This window comes from Suricata suricatta, chromosome 5, assembly GCF_006229205.1.
Source record: "Suricata suricatta isolate VVHF042 chromosome 5, meerkat_22Aug2017_6uvM2_HiC, whole genome shotgun sequence".
Taxonomy (NCBI): Eukaryota; Metazoa; Chordata; class Mammalia; order Carnivora; family Herpestidae; genus Suricata; species Suricata suricatta.
In genome coordinates this window covers 91,684,594-91,696,826 of record NC_043704.1, presented here as the reverse complement: position 1 = coordinate 91,696,826, position 12,233 = coordinate 91,684,594, and the positions used below count along the sequence as shown (strand labels likewise).

General features: G+C 32.6%; 1 long non-coding RNA gene and 1 pseudogene across 1 annotated transcript in view; both read left to right on the top strand.

Annotated features, from left to right (window-relative positions):
* LOC115292011 overlaps positions 1–12,233 on the top strand; it is a 273,961-nt gene that overhangs the window by 237,319 nt on the left and 24,409 nt on the right. The window lies entirely within an intron of this gene.
* On the top strand, positions 9,855–10,248 carry LOC115292010 (annotated as a pseudogene).

The following is a 12,233-nucleotide window of genomic DNA, read 5'->3' as shown; positions in this document are numbered from 1 at the left end:
GGTTGGGTTTTCCATGTAGAGTATCATGTCATCTGCAAAAAGTGAAAGTTTGACTTCTTCTTTGCCAATTCTGATGCCTTTTATTTCTTTTTGTTGTCTGATTGCTGATGCTAGAACTTCCAGCACTAAGAGCCGAGGGACTCTTTTAAGCTAAAAAGAAAAGGTAAAATTAGTAACAAAAACATATAAAAGAATAAATCTCACTGAAAATGTAAATACCTAGTAAAGATAGTGGATTTATGACTTATAAAGCTATATAAAGGTTAAAAGACAAAATTAGTGAAAATAACTATGACAACAATGATTGGTTAAGGAATACACAAAATAAAAACATGTAAAATGTGACATCAGAAACAAGAATAAAATTTTGAGCTTCAGGCTCAAACTTAAGTTATTAACTTAAATGAACTGTTATAGATACAAGGTATTATATATAACTCTCATGGTAACCACAACGCAAAGGCCTATAACAAATACACAAAAGATAAACAGAAAGGATTATAAATATAACGCCAAAGAAAGCCCTTAAAGCACAAAAGAAGAAAGCGAGGGAAAAATAAAAAGAGCAGAGAGGAACTATAAAACAATCAGTAAACAATGTCAAAATGGCAATAACTACATACCTTTCAGTAATTATCTTAAATGTAAGTAGACTATATTCTCCAATCAAAAAATATCGAGTAGCTGAATGGATAAGAAAAAAAAACACCCATCTATATGCTGCTTACAAGAGACCCTCTTTATTTGCATTGGCACACATAGTGCTGAAAGTGAAGAGACAGTAAAAGATATTCCATGCAAATGCCATTGAAAGAAAGCTGGAGTAGCTATGCTTATATCAGACAAAATAGACTTTAAAACAAAGACTATAAATAAGAGTCAAAGATGGATTTTACATAACAGTAAAGGAGTCAATTCAACAAGAGGATATAATATACAGAAACAGTTGTGCACTCAACACAGAAGTGACTACATACGCAAAGCAAATATTAACAGACCTAAAGGAAGAAATAGCAATAGAGTATAGTAGGAGATTTTAATACCCCACTTACATTGATAAATAGGTCATCCAGACAGAAAATCAAAAGGAAATACTGTCCTTAAATAGCATGTTAGACCAGATGGACCTAACAGATACATAAAGAATATTCCATTTAAAAACAACAGAGTAGGGGCACCTGGGTGGCTCAGTTGGTTAAGAGTCTGATTCTTGGTTTTGGCTCACGTCATGATATCACAGTTTTGTGAATTCAGACCCCACCTTGGGCTCTGTGCTGACAGTGTGGAGTCTGGTTGGGATTCTCTCTCTTCCCCTGTCTCTGCTTGTTCACTGCTTGCTCTGTCTCTGTCTCTTTCAAAATTAATAAATAAACTTAAATAAAAACAACAAAAAACCCCATAGCAATAACAACAACAACAACAACAACAACAACAACAACAACCACCACCACAACAGAATACACATTCTTCTCAAGTGCACATGGAACATTGTCACGGATAGATCATATGTTAGGCCACAAAGCAACTCTTAATAAATTAAAGAAGATTGAAATCATATCAAGCATCTTCTGACCACATGGTGTGAAACTAAAAATTAATTATACCTGGAAAACCTGAAAATTTACAAATATATAGAGATTAAATAACATGCTACTGAAAGATCAGTGGGTCAAAAAAGAAATCAAGGGGAAATTTTAAAAAATGCCTTCAGACAAATGAAAATGAAAATCTAATATACCAAATTGTGGGATGCAGTAAAAGCAATTTTAAGGTGAGAGTTAATAGCAATAAATGCCTACGTCAAGAAACAAGAAAAGTCTCAAATAAGCAAGTTAACTGTATGCCTCAAGGAATTAGTAAAATAGGAATAAATGAAGCCCAAAGTAAGTAGGAAGAAAATAACAAAGACTGGAGCAGACATAAATGAAATACAGACTAAAAAGATGATAGAGAAGTTCAGTGAAACTAAGACCTGGTTCTCTGAAAATGTAAGCAAAACTCAGTAAGAAAAAAGAGGACTCAAATAAATAAAATCAGAAATGAACAAAAATTTCACAACTGATTCCACAGAAAAAGGATTATAAAAAATTACTATGAAAAATTACACTTCAAAAATTGGACAACCTACAAGAAATGGATAAATTCCTAGATAAATACAACCTACCAAGACTGAATCATGATGAAATAGAAAATCTGAGCAGACTAATTATTTATAAAGAAATTGATTCAGTAATCAAAAATCTTCCAACAAACAAAGGTTTAGGATGCTCCACTGGTGAATTCTACCAAACATTCAAAGAAAAAAATAATACCAATCCTTTTCAAGCTATTTAAAAAAAATAGAAGAGGAGGGAACTCTTCCAAACTCATTTTCTTAGGTCAGCATTATCTTGATGCCAACAGCAGAAAAGAATACCACAAGAAATGAAAATTATAGGCCAATATTACTAATGGATAGAGATGCAAAAATCCCCAACAAAATATTAGTAAACTGAATTCAACAGTATGTTAAAATGATCACACACCATGATCAAGGGGAATTTATTGCAGGGTTGCAAGGATGATTCAACATCTGGAAATCAGTGTGATAGACCACTTGAACAAAATGAAGGATGAAAACCACAGGTTCATTTCAATAGATGCAGAAAAAACGTTTAACAATATTCAGCTTCCATTTATGACTAAAAACTCAACAAAGTGGGGATAGAAGCAACACACTTCATAATCATAGCTATATATGATAAGCCCACAGCTAATATACTAAATTAAGAGCTGAAAGCTGCTACTCTAAGACTAACAAGACAAGGATTCCCATTCCCACCACTTTTATTTAGATAGTATTGGAAATCCTTGTCAGAGCAATTAGGCAAGAAAAAAGATAAAAAGCATCCAAATTTGGAAATGAAGAAATAAAGCTGTTACTACGTGCACATGACCTGATATCATTTATGGAAAACCCTACAGACTCCATCAAAAACTGAAAGCTTACAGGAAAGAAAATCAAAACATAAAATAGGTATCATTTCTAGATACTAATAACAGACTATCAGAAAGAGAAATTAAGAAAACATCTCATTCATAATTGCATCACAAAGAATAAAACACCTAGGAATAAATTCAACCATGGAGGTGGAAGATCTGTTAAGAAAACTGTAACACATTAATGGAAGGAACTGAAGAAGACACAAAGAAATGGAAAGATATTCTGTGCCTATGGACTGGAAGAATCCGTATTATTAAAATATCTATACTATCCAAAGCAAACTGCAGGTTCAGTGCAAATCCGGTCAAAATTCCACTGGCACTTTTCAAAGATCTAAGACAAATAATCCTGATATTTGTATAGAATCACAAAAAACATCTCTAAATAGCCAAAGATGTCATGAGAAAGAAGAATAACACTGAAGGAATCATGCTGTCTGATTTCAAATTATATTACAAATCTCTAGTAATTAAAACAATATGGTATGGCATAAAAAGAGACACAGAGATCAATGGAACAGAATAGTCTAGAAACAAACCTATGCATATGTGACATGACAAAGTAGCCAAGGATATACAATGGGGAAAAGACAGTCTCTTCAATAAATGGTGCTGGGAAAACTGGAGAGCTAAGTGCGAAAGAATGAAAGTGGACTACTGTCTTACAGCATACACAAAAATTAACTCAAAATAGATTAAAGACTTGAATATAATGTCTGAAACCATAAAACTTCTAGAAGGAAACATAGCTAGTTAGCTCCCTGACATAGGCTTTGGCAGCGATTTTTATGAATTTGACACTAAAAGCAAAAGCAATAAAAGCAAAAACAAAAAAGTAGGACTATATCATGCTAAAAAGCCTCTGCCCAACAATAGAATACCATCAACAAATGAAAAGGCAACCTACTGAATAGGAGAAGATATTTGCAAATCACATGTCTGATAAGAGGACTAACATCCAAAATATATAAGGAACTCTACAAGTCAATAGCAAAAACAAAACCAATCAAGCAAACAAAAATTCTATGATGAAATGAGTAGGAAGTCTGAATAGATATTTGTCTATTGCCAATAGGTACGTGAAAAGATGCTCAATATCACTAATCAGGGAAATGCAAATCTGAACCACGGTGAGCTATCTACCTCATATTTGTTAAAATGGCTATTATAAAGAACACCAGAAATAACAGTTGTTGGTGAGGATATGGAGAAAAGGGAACCTTTGTGTATTTTTGCATATGTAAACTGTTAGCCACTATGGAAAACAGTACTCAGGTTCCTCAAAAAATTAAAAATAGAACTACCCTGTGATCCAGCAATTCCTCTTCTGTATATTTATTTAAAGAAAGCAAAAGCACTAACTTGAAAGATACTTGCGCTCCCATGTTCATTGAGGCATTATTTACAATGGCCAAGATATGGAAAAAAAAAAAAGAATTGTCCATGAGTGGCTATATGGGTACAGAAAATGTGGCCTATGTATACAATGAAATATTATTCAGTCATAAAATGCAAATCTTGCCTTTTGTGACAACATGAATAGACCTTGAGGGAATTATGCTAAGTAAATAAGTTAGATGGAGTAAGACACATTCCACATGATTTCTTTGTTATGTGGAATCTAAAACAAAATCCAAAAACCAAAAAACACACAAACAAGCTCATATGAATAGAGGATAGATTGGTGGTTTCCATCAGTAGGAAATAGAGAGTGAGAGAAGTGGGTGAAGGGGATCAAAATAGATAAATGAATAGTAGGAAATCATCCGCTTTAAACATAGAGTTGTGTATGAGAATTATATTACAAACTAGAAAAAGAGTAACCTCCAGTCATAAGCAAGGACAGTACCCATGATATATTTTTACTGCTTTTAATATTAAATCTGTCATTGTACTCTCAGCTTCTGACCATGTATCTTTTCATATTGTCTAAATTGAACTTCAGTATTTAATAATGAAGGTAAATAATATTTAAATTGTTATGCATACTGGTATCCATATACTGACAATCAATATAAAATAGAACTTCAGGTCATTTTTGAGTTAATGAAAAGTCTCATCATTGAATACATTGGCTTGTGTTCTATAGGGATCATGTTAATCAATTTGAAAAAAAATGTTTTAATGGAATTTGGTAGATACATTGTAGTCCCTTAAATCAGTTATTTTAAAAATACTTTTAGAGGATGCTTTGAAATTAGCAGAAGTTGTTGGTGCTAAGTATATATTTGTTAAAAACAACATCTCATGTCTCTTTGAATTTAAAGCTAAATTTATAAACTGAAAGATTTTGTATTCACAGGCTCTTTAAGAAGACAAATAATGTTGTTTAGATCATCTATGATCCTACATAATTTCTGTCTACATTTTTCTACATAACCTGGGGAAAAATGTATCAAAACTTCTATTATTGTGTAAATGACCGTATTCCCCTCTAATTTTGTTCATTTTTGTTTCATGTAGTTTGAAGATCTATTAGGTCCAAATATCTTTATGAATGTTTTGTCTTACTGATGAATTAACTCACTTATCATTAGTAAGTATATTCATGGTAATACTCTTTGAGTTGAAGTCCATTTTATCTGATATATTCTAGAAAAATCCCCATTATGCTTGTTTTCATGGTGTAGTTTTCTATATCCATCTATTTTATATTTAAAGTGTATCTTTTCTGGCTAGCATATAGTAGGGTCTCTTTTTTATACATTTAGGTAGACTCTACCTTTTAATTGGGGAGTTTAGTCCAGTATCTAATGTAATTATTGTTATGGTTGACTCTGTGCATACTTTTGTATTATGTTTCTGTTTTTCTTTTCTTGTTTTGATCCTTTGTTCCCTCTTTCTGGCCTTCTAGATTATTTTAAATATTTTTATATTTTAAATTTAATATATTAATATTTTCTCTAAACCTTTCTTTATTACTTGTTGTGGCTCTAGAGATTCATATATATACTTCTTTAATGTATCAGTCTGCTTAGAGTTAATATTGTGTCATTTCACCAATAAAACAGAAAGCATGAATCCATTTGGTCCATCTACCATACCCTACCACCCTTCAGTTATAGTTTCATGTATATGATATTCACATACACTATAAATTTTATAATATAATAATTAATTTTTACTTAATTATATGTATTTTAAGAAATAGAAATTAAAAAAAAGTCTTTTTTAGTTGCGTAGATACTTTTGGTGCCAGTGCTTTTCATCCATTCCTGAAGATTCACATTTCCTTTTGGTACCAATTACTCTAACCTGAACAACTTTATTTAGTATTGCTTTTACTGTAGATTCTTAGTTCACTTTTGTCTTTGAAGGATATTTTCAAGTGGTATTGGATCCTGGGTTGACAGCCTTTTTAAAAAGAACTTTGAAAAATGTTTTTCTACTATCTTTCGGTGAGTGTAGCTTCTGATGAGAATCCAGTGGTCATTTGAATTGTTCTGTGCTGCGTGTAATATATCCTTTTTCTCTACTTTGAAGACTTTTTGTTCATCGTGTGTGTGTGTGTGTGTGTGTGTGTGTTACAATTTTATTATAATGTGCCTATCTGTGGTTTTATTTACATAGGTCCTGCTTGTGGTTTGCTAAACTTTTGAATATGTAAATTTATGTCTTTTGCCAAACTGAAATATTTAGCCATTAATTTTAATATAACTTCTGTCCCTTTCTCTTTCTCGTATCTGTCATAGACTCCTATGCCATATTTGTTAGGTCATTAGAAATTGTCCCTAAGATCCTTGAGGCGTTGTTAATGTTCTAGAAATATTTTTTCTCTGTTCTTTAAATTATATAACTTCTATTTTTCTGTTTTCTAATCCACTGACTTTTTTCTTATGTCTCCATTCTGCTATCTAATTTTATTCTGCCATTTTATTTTGTATTATTTTCTTCAATAGTTTATTCTTTCTGAGAATTCTTTTCTTTTTACTTGAGCTTATATTATTTTATCTCATTGTGTAGGTTAAAATAACTGTATTAAATTCTGCTAATTTCAATCTTAAGATCATCCAACATGGATTTCATTTTTTTAGAATGAGTTGTATTTATTTATCTTTCATACACTGAACAATTTCGGTTTTAACCTAGTTATTGTAAATGTTATGCTGTAGAGTGTTTTACTTATATAATATCCTGTGAAGTATTATTATCTTTGTATAATAATGATGGTGATGATGATATTAGAAATATTTTAAAAATGCGAATTAAGAGAAGTAACGACTGTGGCTTTTATTAAAACTTTTCTTTCTTTTTAAAAAAATTTTTATTGAAGCACAGTTGACCTAACATTGTATTAGTTTCAGATGTGCAATGTAATGATTTGATATTTGTGTATATTGTGAAGGGATAAATGGTTTCTTTCTTAAACCAGAGCAAAAAGTATTTTCTCAGTTAATACTCAGGTTATCAACTGGCAACTGATTATGGAGGAGAATCATTGTCTGTATATTCTCATATTTATTAGTGGAAACTCAGTCATAGTTCCTTTTGTAGTTACTCAGCCAGAAATAGTGAGAATTACGTGTTGAGGCACTGCCACAGATCTTACCTGTATATCTACTATAGAACCTCAAATTGTACTTGCTTTTTGAGACTCTGCTGATAGAGTCACCCATCTTGCTACTGGGTTGTGATTGTTTCTACATCTGCTTAGATTGCTATTTCATACCATCAGAAAATAATTTAATTGCAAAGGCATTATGTGATATTATGAATAAGCAGAGCTCTTATTGAACCTAATTCCACCCCATCATTGTTAGCAGAGTATCTCCCACATAAAATAATAGCTGAGACTGCAGGTACTCTTAGGTGTGGCTCCTAAAAATATTGTACTTGGTACAAAAGCAAACAAAACAAAACAAAACTTTTTCTTAGATTATGGAGTATATTTTACCTGATATTTAACTTAAGTATGCAACTAGCTTTTCCTGGATGCTAAGGTCAGAGTTTTCCTAGTCTCTGGTGATAGCTGATAAAAGGTTTCATTTATTCTTTTTGTGCCATCTACATGATTTAGGACAGTTTTACATGCACCCTTATCTTTCCTGCTATATCTCTTTGCATGCCACAATTTAATGTTGGTTCAGCCCCACTTATTTTTTCCTCTTTTTCTTTTGCTCCTTCCATTTTTGTCTTCACTGTATTTTCTCTCTTATTTCCAATTAATTCAAATAATTCAAGTACAGTTTAGTTTCATAACTGACATATTAATTTTCTGCCATTTTGTTATTTCCTCATATTACAGATTCTGGCTACAAAATTAACTGCTTCCTTATACCTTGGAAGTTCACTGCTCAAGAATATTTTTTTACTAGACTAATCTCTCTTTGCTCTTGTTCTCATCTCTTCTCAACTTCTGTGTATTTTGTGTTACCAAGTATACTTGGATTTTCCGATCTTAAGATTGCCCTTTCTTAGGTTTCTCCTTAACAGGATTCCATTCCTTCTTCATCACCCAACTTCGAGAACAAAGACCACGTCTTCATCATCCTTGTAATCACTCAGTCAGTTCTTTCCTGAATGCCTGTTTTCCACCTGTATAGTTCTGAGCACCTTGAATGCAGAGATGTATAAGCTGTAGTCCCTGTCTTTGTTTTTGTAAGGTTCCACTCTTTCACCCCTCATCTCCAGCACTTTTGTCAATCTCTAACTTGACACCTTGCATCCCTGAATTGAATAGTTCTCGATTATAGAAATAGTCTATAATTAGATGCACCGTTATTTAAAAATGTATTGTTATACTGCATATTATTTTTAAAAATCTAGTTAATTATCACCTCTGCAAAATTTGATCTCTAGACTAAACTCCCAGCCTTTATTCAAGTCACATTTTATTTGAAACCTTCTTATTTATCTCTTAATCATCACTACTTCCAGCATCCATCAATAGTTACAGTAGATCTGGTGAATGAGGGGCACCTAGGTGGCTCAGTCAGTTAAGGTGAAGCATCCGACTCTTGGTTTTGGCTCAGGTCATGATCTCAGGGTCGTGAGATCAAACCCCACTTTGGGCTCTGCACTGAGTGCAGAGCCAGGTTGGGATTCTCTCTTTCCCTCTCCTTCTGCCCCAACCCCTTCCCCAAATTAAAAATCTGATGAATGAGTTTTAACATAAATTAATAACTGCTTCTTTATAGTAGTATAGTAGTGTTCTTAGAACAGTGTTTCATAACTTTAGTGTATGTTTCAGTTAATGAAAATCCTAACAAGGAGATTCTAATTCATGAAGTTTGGAGTAAACCTGCATTTCTGCATGATGGCTACTAAGTGATACCTATACAGCTGGCCCGAGAATCATATTTAAAGATGCAAACTTCTAGAGTATTCCAAGATATTGAAGACAAATCAAAGTTAGAACAATAAATATTTCTTAATCTAATAAAAATAAAAATGTGGTTTTATGTAAGTGTACAAAGTATTGAAATTTATATTCACCAAAAAGGCAGCATGTACTGTATGTAGGAGAACAGAACTAACTTGAAGATGTACATACATGTACTAAAATTTATTTTTTCTTTTTTTTGCAGAAAATTGGAAGTAATTAGGTGGTTGGACTATTAAAGAAATAAATATTTTTATCCAAACATTAAAAAGTCTGAGATACCTTGGATTAATGAGCAGTGGAGGGACTAACTATGTGGATCTGCATTCAGGGGCGCAGTAATATTTAGCATTCTGATGTTAGCTGATCACACTTGACAGACATGCTTTGGTTGTGAGCTTGGAATATGAACATTAATGTGGCTGACAGAGAGAAAGAATAGAGTATGTATTAATGAGAATATATAAAAATATCTTGGTATAGCTAGTTAATATTACTCATATGTTTAAACAGAACATATACGCTCTTTCCGCCATTTTTCTGTGCCGCCACAATGGTGCTCATGAATGTCCTGGCAGATGCTCTCAAGAGCATTAACAATGCTGAAAAGAGAGGCAAACACCAGGTTCTTATCAGGCCATGCTCCAAAGTCATCGTTTGATTTATGACTGTGATCATGAAGCATGGTTACATTGGCGAATCTGAAATCATCGATGATCACAGAGCTGGGAAAATTGTTGTGAATCTCACAGGCAGGTTAAACGAGGATGGAGTGATCAGCCCCAGGTTTGATGTACACCCAAAGATCTAGAAAATGGCAGAATAATCTGTTCCCATCCAGCCAGTTTGGGTTCACTGTACTGACAACTTCAGCTGGCATTATGGACCATGAAGAAGCAAGATGAAAACACATGGGAGGAAAAATCCTGGGATTCTTTTTCTAGGGATGTAATACATTCATACAAATAAAATGCCTCACTGGAGGACTCTGAACAACAAACAAACAAACAAAAAGAACATATACTGAATTAGAGTAAGATTTAAAGACAGATGACTTCTTGTTTTAACTAGAAGTCTTATTCATCTTTATTAATTACTAAATAGCTTCTTAATCCAAAAGGCCTGGGTTTCTACTCTACCAGCAGCTCTTTTCAGTTGTTCTTATTCTGTTCTTTAAATTTTTAAGTAGAGTACCAATTATTTTTAAAATGGCAGGGAAGGAAAGTGATACAGCCATGTGAAGGCACTGTTCCTCACAAATCATCATGAATACTTTTTTTTTTTTTTTAGTCAAAGGGTCTTTGTTTTCTGACTTTGTCATGGTTTCTTCAGAGAGCCTAATTTATGTACTGTACTGAAACTCTGTGGATGTCCAGTAAACCAGTGTTATCTACCCACAAGATGATTTAGACTCTCCTTTCTATGAAAATCTTGGGATTAAAATTATAGCCATAAACAGTCACTAAATGATTTATAAGGTACAAAAATTGTCACCAAATTATTCCTCATCTTTTGAAAAATCTTAAATATGAACTGGTCAGAACTTTTGACAATTTGCAAATTGATATCCTATTAAAATTCAGTCATAAAATGAACATTTGTGTTAGAAAAAAATCTGTATTCAAGGCCAATGTAGCCTAAACTTTTTGATATTTGCCTTAAGATAATGATCTTCATTAACTGTGGCATTTGTTTTATTTTATGGTGTCTAAAAATAGTCTATATAAACAATGCTGCAATAAATATATTTATACATATAATGATATATTTGGTAATTTTAATAACACAAACTCCTTTTTTGGACAGAAAATAGGATGCTGGCTGTGATTAACAACTTGCTTTCTTTTAAATTCTCAATAATTTACAATTCCCACCCTGAAGAGTGATTTGTGCCAGTTTTGTTAAACTTTTCCCCCAAAACCGAGTAGGATCATTCCGTTAAAAACCTTCATCTTCATGGAGAGTCTTTTTTCTAACTCTCCAGAGTGGGTTTAATCCCGTGACAGCCTAGTCTCAGACTGCCACAGATTCCAGTAATAAATTACGTAGTTGGAACCTAAAAAAATACTAGAAATAAGCGAACAAATAAATAAATCCTAAAGTCTACTTCTCACGTGTAACCTCCCCTTTATATATGACAGTAGTTCTGTTTAGTATGTTCTATTTATGTGACCACTATTACTGGTGATTTTTGAGTGACAGGCTTTGTCTAGTTTTGACAGATGGGAGAGAACATGTGAAATAATGGAAGATAATTCCAAACATATTACAATTTTATTTTTATGTTCAGTGCATGTTAAGAAAAACCTTCATCATATAAGGAATATAGATATAAAATTTTTATCAAAAGAAAGTTGGTTTCTCCTTAGCTCATTAAATAAATACTGAACAATCATTTAAAGACTACTGTTTGAAAGGGTTCCAAATTATTACCCTGACCTGGACACCCACATACCGCAGGATAGTCTTCACCTTATGAGTAATAAGACAGTGTGTCAGAGTACCTACAGTGTGCAAATCTGGGGCAGATCCCAACATTGTATCCTCTCAGTCATTCTTGATTTAATAATACCTGTCAGGACCCAGACTTTGAGGTTGTCAGACATTTATGACTTTATATTTTAACTCATACTGTAATAATTTTTTCCACAAATATTTTTGCAAGTTTAAACATTTCAAGTGGTGAGTAGTTCATTTTGACAGCAATCAAACTCTATTATCAAGAGTGAATTTCTATTCTTCAGTGTTCTGAAGTGATTATTAATTTTTTTGGCCATAAACATTAAAGTCTAGTTCTTGGCAATTTTCCTAGAGACTTGGGAGGAAAGTATCTTATGTCTCAAATCTCTGAAGTATATAAATAAATCTCCAGGTCTAGAGGAGTAATTTCAATGAAATGTGAAACCTTTATTCATGTGTGAACTCTTAG